Below are 14,610 nucleotides of genomic sequence, written 5' to 3'. Positions count from 1 at the left end.
CTTCAAAAATAAATGATTATCCCCTTTGGTCTGGATTATAAATACAATTTGTAGGTATGTAAAATTAAAAGAAATGGTTAGAATCCTAACAGAACATTAATTCAATTGAGTAATGTTACCAGAAGTTTCACATGGTTTATTTTTAAAATTACTTTTCTGGCATTTATGCAAAACAGGCAAGTGTATTAAATGCAAAGTTAAACAAATAATACATTCTTTCTACTGTAGGTGATCTTGTCAGAATCCAGAATTATTTAATAGTTGGTCACACAACACTCAAAACTCAACAGGCTTCCTGGCAAATTGTCTAAAATTTAACTATCTAGACGAGTCAGCTCCTCCTGGTGGTTCCTAAGAGAGACGAGCAGACTTCTCAGCCAAGTTTAACTTAGATGCGTCATCAGATCTGAGATTTCAGAAACTAGCATAGTATGGATTCTTAGAGACCAGTAGTTCTATATTTGTGTGTGTGTGTGTGTGTGTGTGTGTGTGTGTGTGTGTGTGTGTGTCTGGGCATCAGAGGACAATTTGTGGGTTCACTTCTTTTCTTCCACCATGTGAGCTCTGGAGAGTAAACCCAGGCTGTCAGTCTTGGTGGCAAGCATCTCCCTGGCAGCTTTACCCACCGATCCATCTCCCTGGCACCATGCTATGCCTTTTATACCAATACCCATATAATCAAACTTTAAACAAATTATGGCAAATAAATGAAAACATTTATGTTTTAACAGCATTTTAACATATATGGACTTTATTAGGTGTCCCACGTAGAGTCATCTGGTATGTTTAAAGAGTGAGCAATCATATAAAAGGAAATATGGTCATAAGTGATTGAAGTAATAAAATCCCCAAACTAAATAACATCTCATAATTCACAGCAAAGCATATATTAGATTTCATTGCATCAGTATATGGCTTAGCAGTAAATTCTCCTGACAGCCATAAACTTGCAAGGTGTTGTCGTCCTGAGAAACAAAGGCTAGGGAGACGTGAGGGTACAAAGTGGATAAATCTCCCCCAGTGCAGTGTGCCTTGAAGTTGCAAAGTTGTAGTGCACTGCCCCCTAGTGGCAGAATCTGAGTCCTTGTACTGATAGGATTCCGCTCTCTAAAGGAAGGGTTGTCTGCTCCATACTGCTGTACTCACCTGGGCCTGGGCTCCAAAGGGCATCGCACACACAGCGACAACCACTCTGGTCTTCATCCACTAGTCTGTCAAGGGTCTGGGTGTTGAGTTTTCTTATGTTCACTTAACCTTATAATTCCAAGCACTATGATTATTTTCAAAACCACTCAACATACTGCCATTAAAAAAACAAAAAAACCCGGTTGTGACTTTGGAAGGATGACTAAGGCTACAGGTTTTGAAACCTTGGATGAGTTTTTATTCTACTTTTGAGTTTTTTTAGCAGGTTAGAATTAATGCAGAGAAAATGCCTTAAGAAGCCCTTGCATAAACAGATGAAACCATTACAATCTCTACTTCAGCTTTTAAGATTCTAGAACTTTAACACAGGTCTCAGGATCATTAGTAAAGATTCCTTATTGAGCTTTGGTGTCACTCATAAAGACTTTCATCAAATATTCGTATGCATTATGGAATCAGGCCAGGATCAGCACTCGAGGTCTGAGCTCCCAGCATGCCTCACTCTACTTCCCACATTTTGGTTATAGGAAGGATGAATGACACAGCAGGAACCTAAGCCAGCGGTCTGAGATGGACTTTCAGAGTTCCATAAGTAAAATCAACATAGACCACATCTCAGTAACAAATATATCTTTCTTCAAGATTTAGGAAGGCCATAGATTTTAAGCAAAGATCAGACGGTGCAAAGCAAACTAGCAGGAAGCGATGTTTGAAGCCCGAGAACATCGTGAGTCTAAAAAGGCAAAATCTGGAAGCAGCTGGGTTTCGTCCTCATCAAAGCCACCACATGAATACACTTCCTTCTTTTCCCTTCTTGGGCAATAAAAACTTTGTAGCGCATGATGCCCCCTGTGCTCTATGTGCTACCATACAGTTCGTGAACTGGGCAAGGGGCTGGAGATTTAAACACACAAAGACTCACAGAGACACAGGTCATTCTTGATGCCAAAATCCTTGAAACAAGAATGCTCCCTTTATTTTGTCCAGGGAAAGCTTAGAGAGATCCTTAACTGATAGCCACGCCCCAGCCAAACCCACCAGAAACCACTCCCCTGCCATCAGGAACTCCTGAGGGTCTCGTGCTCAGAGCAGCTGTAGGCACTCAGATCAGGGGAAAACAAGTTGTTTACAAGAAATTCAGGATCTGGAGGTTCACAGCTCCCAACAAAACTTCATTCAGGGTCAGGTATTTAAGGGTAGGGGAGTGAGTGACCCTAGAAGAGAGCCCCTCAGGCCTTGGTTATCAGGACTCAGTTAGTTTTGATGGGACTTGGTGTTTTCCCAACAATTCTGTGCTGTAAGGTCTTGACAGCAAGGACATCTTTACAATGCTATAAAATATCGTCAGCCTTCTCTTAGAGCTGAGCCAACTGATGCAGAAGTTGATTGTTCTGAACGAAAGGCTGGGGCTTAAACAGTCCAGCCCAGAATCAGCTTGGAGTGACTTGCATCCAGCTGTTGCAGCTTCCTACAGTGACTCACAGATAGAACAGACAGCTCTGGATAACACAGAGGTGTTGCACTGGTCTGCTGTTTCCATCTGCCCGGGCTGTCAGTGATCTAAACCCTGGTCCTACTTACTCTCACAATGAACAGAGCAGACTAATTCACAACACTGAAAACATCAATTGTGGTGGTGCATGGCTTTAACCCTGCACTTGGGAGATGCTCTCAACCAGCCTGGTCCACATGGTGAGCTGCAGGCCAGTCAGAGCAATGCTGGGAGATAATCTCAAAACAACAATGAGTGAATTCTGTGGTTTTCAAGAGACGTGTGCATCATTGCTCACATTTAGAACTCAGCAGACAAATGATGTAGACGGGAAGTTTGGTTTTGAGAGGAAGTCGCCCCCAGAATGGAGGTTGCCCATTGTCATGCCATATTCTCAATCATGAACAGGTAGCCAGCCTGGAACCTCCCCTTCCTGCTAAGTTAAAATCCCATCTGTGGAAGCCCATCTCTTGGTATTACCTTTAGTTTTTCTTAACTGGCTTAACTGTTCATAATTTTAAAGAATGACTTTTGCTACAAACAAAACCATTTGCAGGGAGGCTCGAACTCACTGGGAAACTTCCAAGAACAAATTTCAGCATAGGTTTCAAAATATAAGCGAGGATCAGAGGGAAAACTTCCTGGAAAAGTTTTTCTGGAAGATAAATTATCTTTCTGATCTTTCAAGGTATTTAATATTTTCTAAGTTTTAAAGATATTCTTGGTTGTTTTGTATCACTGTGTAACTCCGGCTAATCTCAAACTAAAATGCCAGCCACCTGTGTATTTTTCAAGTGATGGGATTGCAAGAGTATGTCACCATGCCTAATACATCTGGCTCTAAATACATGCTTGAATCATGTTGTAAAGGAGGCCAACATAGGTCCCTTTGTAAAAAAACATTTATGTGAGTGGCACAGGCCCTTAATCCCAGCACTTGGGAGGCAGAGGCAGGTGGAGCTCTGTGAGTTCGAGGCCAGCCTGGTCTATAGAGTGAGTTCTAGGACAGCCAGAGCTAAACAGACCTGTCTTGAAAAAAAAATCATCTTATAAATGATGATCACTTTATGAATTTTAAATGTAATAGAGAATCTTGCTCCCATCATGGGAAGCTCTTCCTGCCCTGTCTACTGCGCTTCCAACACCTACTTCCATCCAAGAACTTCAAAATCCACAGCAGGGGTGACTAATGTGTTTAAATTAGCCTATGATCTGAAAACGCTTTGCCCATCAGCACCTAGGTTTGTGGGGGTTTGGTTTGATATTTTGAAACAGGTCTACGTGGCCCTGGCTGTCTGGGACCTCACTATGTACACCAGGTCTTTCTGTGTCCTGAGTGCTAGGATCAAAGGCATTCATACTGTGCCCAGCTCAGTACCTAGTTCTCAGAACAACATTAATACAAAGTATAATTTGTCTTTGTGTTTTCCTCTATTGTTTTCCTACTGCCTTATTTTTAATTTTCTAAACTACATATTTATCAGCAGAGGGGCACGTGCACTTGCATATACACAGAGAAGGTATATAAGCTTGGATTGGGATAGACACATAATTTCTTTCTAAATGGTAGGATGCAAAATAAATCCAGGCAGACAGCAGTTGGGAGTGGTCCTGTCCCAAGTCCTGGGACACCAGCTGTAAGCTTCCCTTCCTTCCACCGGTCCCTGTGGAAGCTGATGGCCCATCTGCTCAGTGCCGGTGGCCGCTCCCCTCATCTCACAGCTGTGGTCTAGCCCTGGCTATGACTTCCCACAGTCTCGCTAGCTACCAAGGGAGTCTGGAGCTGACTATTCCACTGTGTAACATGCAGGATCCTTTAGCGACCTGGCTGGTTATCTAGCAATGATGATGAAGCGGCCTCTCTTGTCTCCAAGCAATTAAGCGACAGCTAAAAATATCTTAGAAGTCTAGAAAAATCTGTCAAAGAAGGGAATTCGGTAATAATCTGAGTATGAGTCTGAATTCAGACATCCCCACAATGGTCGTGTGACCGTTGTGACCGGCATTTATTTAAAATGAGGCATCTGCAGAGCAAACCGTTCTTAAGTTGCGATTCATGTTTAACCAACTTCATAAAAACCAGGCACATCCACGGATCTCAACTGCAAGATCACGTCTTCACCCAGTCTTCCTCTTTCAGACAGGGTTCCAGGGAGAACGTGTCCTAAAGAATGAGGACCAAATAACAGGTCATAAACCACGAATGAAACTCATGGTAATCAATTAGCTTTTGCTTGTAACTTAAGAAAACACACTCCAAAATTCCCGGAGCTATGCACTTCCATGCAGGTCACACAGCGTAGGTCAGCAGGCGAACCAGGAAGAGGCAAAGCCTATAGGCTCACCTGGAGTCAAGGAGGCCTGACTGAGGACAGGGTTCAACCCACCCCAGGAGCTGGACGATCACTCAATGGACTTCACAGAACTAAAGCCTTTCCTTAGAGCAGAAACCAGAGTACAGGGAAACAGCAGTGGCCCACGAGGCAGAAAACCTGGATTCTAGCCCAGGTCTTCCATACTAGAGACAAGCTTAGTGATTTTAGAAGCCGCTGGAGCTCCAAGTCTTACCAAGAGTGAGTGTGACTGCCAGAGACACTAGGGCCTTTTCTCATTTTGTTTTTCCTTTTTTCCCGAGATTGCATCTCTCACTGGCCAGGAACTTTTAAAGTCCGTCATGCTAACTGGTCACTGGGCCCCAGGAATCCACCTGTCTCCACCTCTCCCACACTGGGATTAAAAGCATGGACTACTACTAGAGACTGTATTTTCCCTTTTAGGTTTCTGAGGCAAGCTCTTCTCCATTAGCTCCCTCTAACTTCCTACTGAGTACAGATCACTACGTGGCTTCCTCCAGCCTTAGAAATTAAGGGTCAAGTCTGAAACTGTTTCTATAAGATAATTAAAATCGTAAAGGGCTCCTGATGGAGCTCCTTTGGTATAGTGCCTGCCTTGCACAAACAAAGCCCTGGGTTCCATCTCCACATCCCATAAAATGGGTGTGGTGAGCACACCTGCAATCCCAGCATTCTTGGGGAGAGGAGGTAAAAGGATCAGAAGTTCAAGATCATCCTTCAATGCAAAAATCAATAAATACAAGATTAGTGTGAGCTACATGATAACCTGACTCAAAAAATACAAATACATATATATGAAAGAGAAAAAAATCTAAGAGCGAATGTGTAGGAGATAAACTGTAAACATTATTAGTACTGATTATGATGACAGTTAATAGTCACCTAACCCTTAGAATATGCTCTGATCACCCTTTGCCCGTTTGCCTATTTATTGCAGAAAAGGAAGCACGCTCCCAGAAAGTTCTATTCGAGCTCTGTGGAAATCAGGTCTCTCACACCAAACAAAGACACGGAAGCAGAATGCCTCAAATTTATTAAGGTTCCTTAAAAATCTGCCAAGCGAGTGAAATGAATGATTTCACAACTTCTGGGGCTTCTGAGAAGGGGACCGGGATTGCTTTTTTAAAGGCGATTCCAATTTCTGCCGCCAGAGGGCACAAGTAGCTTCAAAACTAGGGGATGCGGGGGAACTACTTGAAGTGAACGTGGTTGAAAATATTCCGGCACTCTACCCCATGGCAGATTTGTTCTCGGGCGCACAGTTAATAAAATCCCTCCAGCTCCGGCGCTCCAGCTCATGGTCCAAGCACACCGGGGATGATCGGAGACCTTTCTGTCTTCTCCCCCCGGATGCCGGGCAGAAGCTCGGCGGCGAGGTGTGACAGCGAGGCAAGGGCTGGGGTTGGCCTCCAAAGGTTCCCTCGGCCCCCACGGCCGACACTCATTCACCTCCCCGCTTCCCCACGCCGGCCTGCAGGGAAGGAGACCGGAGCCAGGCTGGGGCGCGGCCGGCGAGCTCCATCCCACAGGGGTCCCAACCCGGTCCCTCTCGAACCCGGCCGCCGCGGGGCCTTCTGGGGAAGCCTAGGGGGCGCGCCAGGCTCACGCGCGGGCCCGTGTGAGCCGCGGGAGCGCGCCCGCGCAGGCGCAGCACTGGGCGCCCGGGATGAAGGTGCAGGGCGAGTGGTCCGCGCGCCTGTGACGGGAAACGCTATTCGTGACTTGCTGGGGGGAAAAAAGCAAGAAGTGAGGAGTAGGAGCGGAGGTGTTATCCGAGGTGATGCTGCAGGAAGCACCTTTTATGGTGTTAATGCCGCCGTTGCTTGCAGACAGGTGAAGGGTTTTTCAGGGACACAGCTCCTCAGTAGAAGAGGGTCAAGAAGGGGGTTCTAGGTGCTCGAGGATGCCCTTGATGCTTGAATAATGCAGCATTTTTTAATGCAATCTACATATTTCCTGTATTCTTTAAATTATCTCCAGACTACTTTTAATGCCGGATCTAAAGTCAGCGCTACGCAACTAACTGTTATACCGCATCATTTCGGCAATAACAAAGGGAAAATGTACATATATACACCCATGCCCAAGCTGCGATAGATCGAATCCATAGATGTTGCATCCTCATGTACAGAAGGGTGGCTGTTTTCTCATTTAATTCTAAATCTATGGCGTAATTACTGTAATTACCTGTATTGGAGAGAAGCTGAGAGACTCAGAAAAGTTAAATAACTTATCCAGGTGCATTAAGTTGAGAAGAGTCCAGTTTTTTTTGTCTAGAACTGAGAAATCCAGGTTCAAATTCAGAGCTCATTTCTAGTATCTGATGCTTCACGATTAATCCCTGAAAACTTTAAACCTCTCAGGCTTCACTTTGTCTACCTAAAGATCCACATCAAACCATCTTAGTGGAAAGTTAGACCAGGTTCGCTTTAAAACCATTAAATATAAGGCACGTTCCTATGATCCTAGAATTCAGTAGGCTGAGGCAGGAGGATTGCTGCTAGCCTTGTCTTCATAGTGAATTTGAGCCCATTCTGGGCTACCCCACAAGACCTCTCTGAAAATAAAATAAAAATATTAAACCTAGGATATGGAATCTATACATACTATTAAAAGTGAGGCAAGTACATAGACTGTGCGCTTCCAAGGTTTCAAATTCATCCAACAGGTGAATTCTAGGACGTAAAACCAAGGACAGAAAATGGGGAAACTCACCATGGTTCAACAGTGTGCTTACCCTGCTATTTTCCCATCTTAAGTTGAGAACCAAGACAGCAAAGAACTGTCCCATTATCAACTTAAAATGTTATTTAATGGCTCTAGCCACAAGTTCTGAAGTTTTGTTGCCATCTCCTTTTTCTTCTGTTTCTGCTGCCACTATTTTTTTGCATCACTGTGTATAGCTCAAGGAGAGTATATAGGGTGTATGCAGTGGTCCACGGGAAAACACATCTGCATTCTGGCGCATCGTTTTGCAGAGGGTATGTACTAAACTCTTCATCCTGGCACGTTCCAGCATCAGGGTGAAAGTGACTAGAGAGGAAGACCACATGCCAAGGAGTTGTCAAAGTGTTGGGGGCCAGCTTCGACAAGGATAGCGCTTACCAAGGGGACCAGCTTCAACAAGGGTAGCGCTTACCAAGGTAGGGGCATGGGGATGAGAAAAACAGTACAAAGACACCAGTGAAAATAATAAAACAGAAATATAGGGTAGTATTGGGAGGGACCGAAAATCACCTGCATCTAATTTCCATTTGCTTAAAGTACCCCAACTCCAAGAGGGAGGAGTAATATAAAAACAGCATTAACATGATACAAGGAAATGAATAAACTGTTGAAGGATTGCGGGCTACGTTCTTAGTTAAACATTCTGTTGCCAGAACAAGACAAATAATGTTCACACTCTAGACCAAAACATTCCCCTGGGTGGAATCCATAGTTATCTCCCTAAGGCAATAGGAACCTAGTGGGATCCTTTATTTTATTTTATTTTATTTTATTTTATTTTATTTTATTTTATTTTATTTGAGGTAGAAATAGTTCTACTTCTTAATACCCGAAACACCAAGTCTGGCTATTAGCCACACCTGTTGACAATAACCTTGAAGGAACAGAAGTTCCAACTCTCTGACTTTAGTCAAGATAGAATAGACCCATGCTTATGGGTCCTGTCATCAAAGCCTCAGATATCCAACCCTACAGGCAGTAAGAGGAGGGAGTGGGGTTTGCTCATGCCTGATACTAATGGTTTAAAATGTTATGGGGCTTGGGGAGATGGCTTAGTGGTTACAGACCCTTGCTGCTTTCCCAGAGGACCTGGGTCAGTTCCAGCACCTTTGTCAGGCAGCTCATCGCTCCCTGTAACTCCAGCACTAGAGAATCTGCTGCCCTCTTCTGTACTCTGTGAGTACCCACATGTATGTGTGGACATACGTTTACACACACATCCATGTAAGTAATTACTAAGGTAAATCTTAACATTTTAGAAATTATTTTATTTCTTTCCTCCTTGCATAAAGATTACAATACTTTGCCCCTTTAAATTTAGACACATACATGTGATGCTTTTGTAAAACGCCCAAACGAGTTTTAAAGAGTAACCTTTAACATTTCTTTTCCCTGTAGCTAGCTGGCAATTCTGGTCATAATGTAGACAACCATGATACTCTAACCTGCACCATTAAACCACATGTAGTTTCTCATGCGTGTCTATCTACAGAATATACATATATACATAATATATGTAGATAGACACGCATGAGAAACGGACCTTTTTCATGTTTAAGATTTTAGGATTGTTCATCACACATCAGAGGCTAACCTAGTCTCTGCAAGCCTCTGTGTGTATGTATATGTGTGTCAGTCAGTATGTGTGCAGACATGTGTAGACCAGAGGTCTAAGTTGAATGTCTTCCTCAATCACCTTCATCTTAGATTTTGAGGCAGGGTCTCTGACGAACCCGGAACTCACCAATTTGGACAAGATTGTCTAGCCAGCAAGCCCTGGGGATCCTTCTGTCTCCATCTCCCAGGACTGGGATTGCATGCGTACCATCTACAGCCCTTAGTGATTGCATGGGTGCTGGGGGTTAAACCGAGGTCCCCATGTGTGAGAAGCACTTGTCTGATGAAGCCATCTCCACAGCCCCAAGCTGGCCTACTCTGAGTGGTTTGCACATAAAGGCAAAGTGAAGTTCCCAGCAAGAGACCCACAGGCAGGTCTGTGCTTTCTCTCACAGCTGCTTCCTTGTTTATTCACTTCACCCTTTGAGAACTGATGGAAACACGCATCTCTGTCACCTGCGTCAGTGTATTCTAGAACCCTAAATGTCAAGTTAACAATAGGAAAGGCACCATATCTAGCTCTGAGAAATCATGGAACTCTGGCATACAATAAACCACTTTCTAATTTAGTGGCTTATAACACTTGGTATCGCACAAGTTTGACTCAGCTGAGTGTTTTGAAAAGGCTGTAGTACGCTGTCCCACCCCACTCAGCATGCTGCTGGTTGATTATTTTTGACTTTGTTTTTGTTGTTTTGTCAGCCATCTTTCTCTTCCCCCATTTCCCCAGTAATTGGACCCCTGTACAGAGTGACTCATGGCTCCAATAACTATTCCAAGACCATACCTATTATACACATAGTTTTCAAGGATCTGCTTAATAATGTTCATTGGGCCACACCAAAAGCCCCAAGTCACTGATGGAGGGAATTTTTTGAGACTACAGTAAGGCAAACAACTAAGGTTATGGTACCTCGCTTTACAAAGACTTAGGGAGCATGTTAGTTGCTCTGGTTCATATAAATGGTAATCAGGGAAATTTACCAGCTTATGCTATAAATCTTGCTGGTGCTAAGTCCAAGGTTTCTTCTGGCCATGACTATGTCTCAGTGAGTATCTTCAGATTTCCTGATTCCCAGCAGCCAACTGTGGGCAACTTTAAATACTCATGCTTGGGGAAGGCGGCCCTGTTGATTAACCCCAAATGAGCTTTTGGAAGTAGAGTGGTAGATATCAGATGAGTGATCTTTTGTGCTTTAGCAACTTGTAGCATTTCAAAGAAAATGGACACAACTATTTTCAAGGCCCAATGAGTGCAAAAGGAGAAATTCCTCCTCTATTCTCCGAGCTTCACAAGAATGACGCATTGTTGACCTGTACTAAATTGACTTCTTTTCTCTAAGCTTACTGTGTCTTGGTTCTTCCTGGGAAGGATGTGGTTAAATGAAATTGGAATTAAATTGCTAGAAACTTGTAAAAAAGCTCTACTAGGGTATATGTCTGCAAATATACAATATCAAGGAATCATTTCCATGGTTAGAGAGATGGCTCAGCACTTAAGAGCACTGGCTGCTCTTCCAGAGGTCCTGAGTTCAATTTCCAGCACCCATGTAAAAGGCTGCCCATGGTAATACATGCTTATAACCCTAACCCCGGGGAATCAGAGAAAATGAAGTCCTTGGGTTGCTGGTCAGATAGTGTGGTGGAACTGGTGAGCTTCAGGTACAGTAAGGAATCCTGTCTCAAGTAATTAGGTAGACAGAAAAGATACCTAACTTTGACCTCTGCATCCCCGAACCCCACTCACACACATGTTATTGAAAGACTCCATATTCTACTGGAGATACTTGCTCAGTCATGGTCATTGCCTCTCTATTTACAAATTAGGAACCAGAAACAACATCACTGCCTTTCCATGGATAAATGGATAATACATGCACACAGCCACAATGGATACACTTCCAGCTGTAAGTAGAAATGAAATCATGATGTTTGCAGTTATGTGGGTGGGGCTAGAAAACAGTATACCAATCAAGGTGACCCTGATCCAGAAGACAGATGCTCTTCTGTTATTTTCAAATATGAGTGTGTAAAAGCAGAAGCCAGAAAAATAGAAAGGGATCATGGGGGAAGCAGGGAAGAGGAGCTCTAGAGAGGGGTGTAGGGGGACACAGGTACATAGAGTGAGAAATGGGGGGGCTCTAACTGGGGGGGGGAGGACAGTGGGGTAAGGTGGAGAAATGGTCACACTAGAGGTTGTTTGAAAGGGCCACAAGAAAACATTTTATTAGCTTTCTTAACAATACACATATATAGATACTATGTACGCGTTACCTATTTTTAATTGAAGTCATTTCACACGGGGTGAAAACGCTCTCAAGAGGCATAGCCTGCAAAAAACACTTAATGCGGGACATGGAAAACCTCCCTTCAAGTGTTGGTCAGAAACATCCAAGAGACTCCCTACCCCCACCTCCAACAGTGTGGTTTCCCTCCCTTTGTTTTGTAATGACTTTGAAAAATATGTGCTGGACCTAGAACAGGAAACATATGAAAAGTATTAACTCTTATCTGTATTGTTCAGAATTTCATATATGTATACAGTTCCCACTTCAACTCCCACACATCCCTCCCCATATGGCTCCTGTCCAAAATTCATGTCTTTTTTTTTTTTTAATAATCCCCTATGTGAGAAACGAGTCCTCCATGACTCATCTAACTTAAACCAAAACAAGAACGCAAATGGGGAAAATGTCAAGCATGAAAAAGGGCCAAGATTCTGTTTCTGTTCCTTGGCTGTCTTAAGCTGCTTCTACAAGACCCATTAGTCTAACGGGTGGGAAGGGACACTGTGATAACCGATGCATTGAAGCTGCCCTGGATGCTTCCACATTGAAAAGAATCAGGGGAGCTAAAGATGGTAACAGGCTTCTTAAAAATTAATGATGAACAGATCATTAAAATGAATGCAAGATATAAGAACGATTTTTACAGTGGTGACTAACAATACATAATTCTTAAAATCTGTAGTATTTTTAATCTTATAAACAATGTACTAATGTCAGTACTGGTGACCACATATACCCGTGTGTCCAAGAGCCGCTCAAAGTGTTTGGCTCGTATGTTTGAGAAGTTTTTTTTTTCTTTTTTCTTTTTTTAACCACAGAAGGCATTAGATGACAAAGTTAGCAGGGGGAAGATGGGAAGAAAAAATCAGAATGGTCTCTAGGCCACTTTACTGATCTTCCTCCCATCTGAAACCTCTTGAGCCAGGCATCGTAATCTACGTTACTTTCAGCACCATTGCCTTCCCTGCTTCTACTTGTGTGGCTCATTAAAAGCCTCACTTAAAGAATTCAACTGCTTTCCTAATCTAAAGGCCCAAAGACCATACTCCTCCAACAAGCAACATGGTCAACCTGTCCCAGAAATATCTCAACTTCTGTCTTAGTAACTGTTTTATTTCTGTGAAGAGATACAATGACCAAAGAAATCCTTACAAGAGAAAACCTTTACTTGCGGCCTTGCTTACAGAGGTTTGGTGCATTATCTTCATGGCAGGGAACATGGGGGGGTGCAGGCACAGTGGTGTTAGTGCATTGGCTTGCAAATTCGAGGACCTGAGAGAGGTTCCCAAGAAATATGAGCCAGCCACAGTAGCATCTATTTGTTGTTCTGACCCTGGAAAGTTGGTTAGGCTTGTCCCTGGGGATCAGCGTATCTTAGAGGGTGAGTGTCAAGTTAGTGACAGATGCTGTCTCAAAAAATCAAGGCGAATAGCATTTGAGAAGTGACCATTGAAGAATGGTTGCCCTCTAGTCTCCATATGCAGATATATGTGCTTGCACGCGCGAACACACACACACACACACACACACACACACACACAGAGCTATTGACTAGATTCATCTTACCCTATCAACTGAAGTCTCCATGAAGGTGTCAGCTTCCATCCCTGGAGCTTACCTGTCATGATCACATGGAATAGTTTTTTGTTGTATTTTGTGGAAATTTATTAAAATAAAACAAATCCATTATTTCAGTCATGAAAACACATGCCTTGAAAGAAAAATATGGGTTTGCATAATAAAAATACTACCCAAGTGAAAAAAATTAAAACTATGAACTCTGACCCCTGCCAAGGGCTATTGGAATGTGGATGTGGAGAGTTTAAGTTAATAATGAAAAGTTCTGAGTTATAAACCTCATTAGTATTAGGAGATGCCTCAGCATAGCTCAAGTCCTGCATAACTCTGGCTGTTGTTGACTGTTCCCCATCCTAAATAAACCAAAACAGTGGCACAAAACCATGCCCTCAAGAAAAGCCTACTGTGTGCAAAGAACATCTAAACCTCTAGCTTCCCCCAAGACTGCCTGACGTCACCAGAGGAGCAGATGAAGCACATCCACACTGCTCTCCAGAGGAGGTTAGAAGTGGAGACGGCTCCTGCACCTTCCGTGGAAGGAGAGCCCTGACCGGCTATCTTCCTGCTCTCATGAGGAATGAAGGTTAGCATCTGAAATGTACACACTCTGCCCCCAGCACAGAGTTTCTTTTTAAGACTATGACATACTTCAACTCACACCTTTCTGTCGCCTTGGTCAGTCTGGACTAGAAACCCTGACCCCAGCCATTCATTTCTTATTTCCCCTTCAGCCTCTCATCTCTGGAAGACTATGTACTGATCCTTTTCTTTTTTTCCCTAAATCTCTTCCTATCTATTCCAAGAATCACGCAATGCCAAAGAGCGCTGTCCCCAAAGCTCAGCTCAAACGAAGACGATTATATTGTTGACCACCGTGCTTTCACTGTGCGTGCAAAGTTCCCTGCTCTTGCAGAAACACAGCATTTTAAGTTTAGGAAAAAAGAGTTTTAATATTTTCCTACCATTATTCCTGAGCATGTACCCAGTTTCCATATCTCTGAATGATATGTACTGGAATGTTTGATTTTCAACCAGAGACACACATTTGAAGGGTGATGGTAAGGGCAGAGACTCACAGCTGGTGAAAGTACTGAGAAGGAGGAACTGTTGGATGCTACACCCAAGTAGGACGTCTGTATCGCTTCCTACAAGGACCAGGTGCAGGGCAGAAGAAGGGGCAAGAAGAGGGTAAGACCTGGGGGATAGAGATGCGCACTGAAATGCTGGCTTCTGGATGTAACATGGTCTTCACCTGAACACAAAGCAGATGTGCCTTGCCTGCCTGCACAAGGCACGCATACACACACACACACACACACACACACACACACACACGCAGAGATTGGTTAGGTTGAAGAGTCAACAAAGGTGGGAGAGGCATAAGGAAGGGTAATGGGGTGAATATGCT

This window comes from Microtus ochrogaster, linkage group LG5, assembly GCF_000317375.1.
Source record: "Microtus ochrogaster isolate Prairie Vole_2 linkage group LG5, MicOch1.0, whole genome shotgun sequence".
Lineage (NCBI taxonomy): Eukaryota > Metazoa > Chordata > Mammalia > Rodentia > Cricetidae > Microtus > Microtus ochrogaster.
This window is presented reverse-complemented; position numbering follows the sequence as displayed.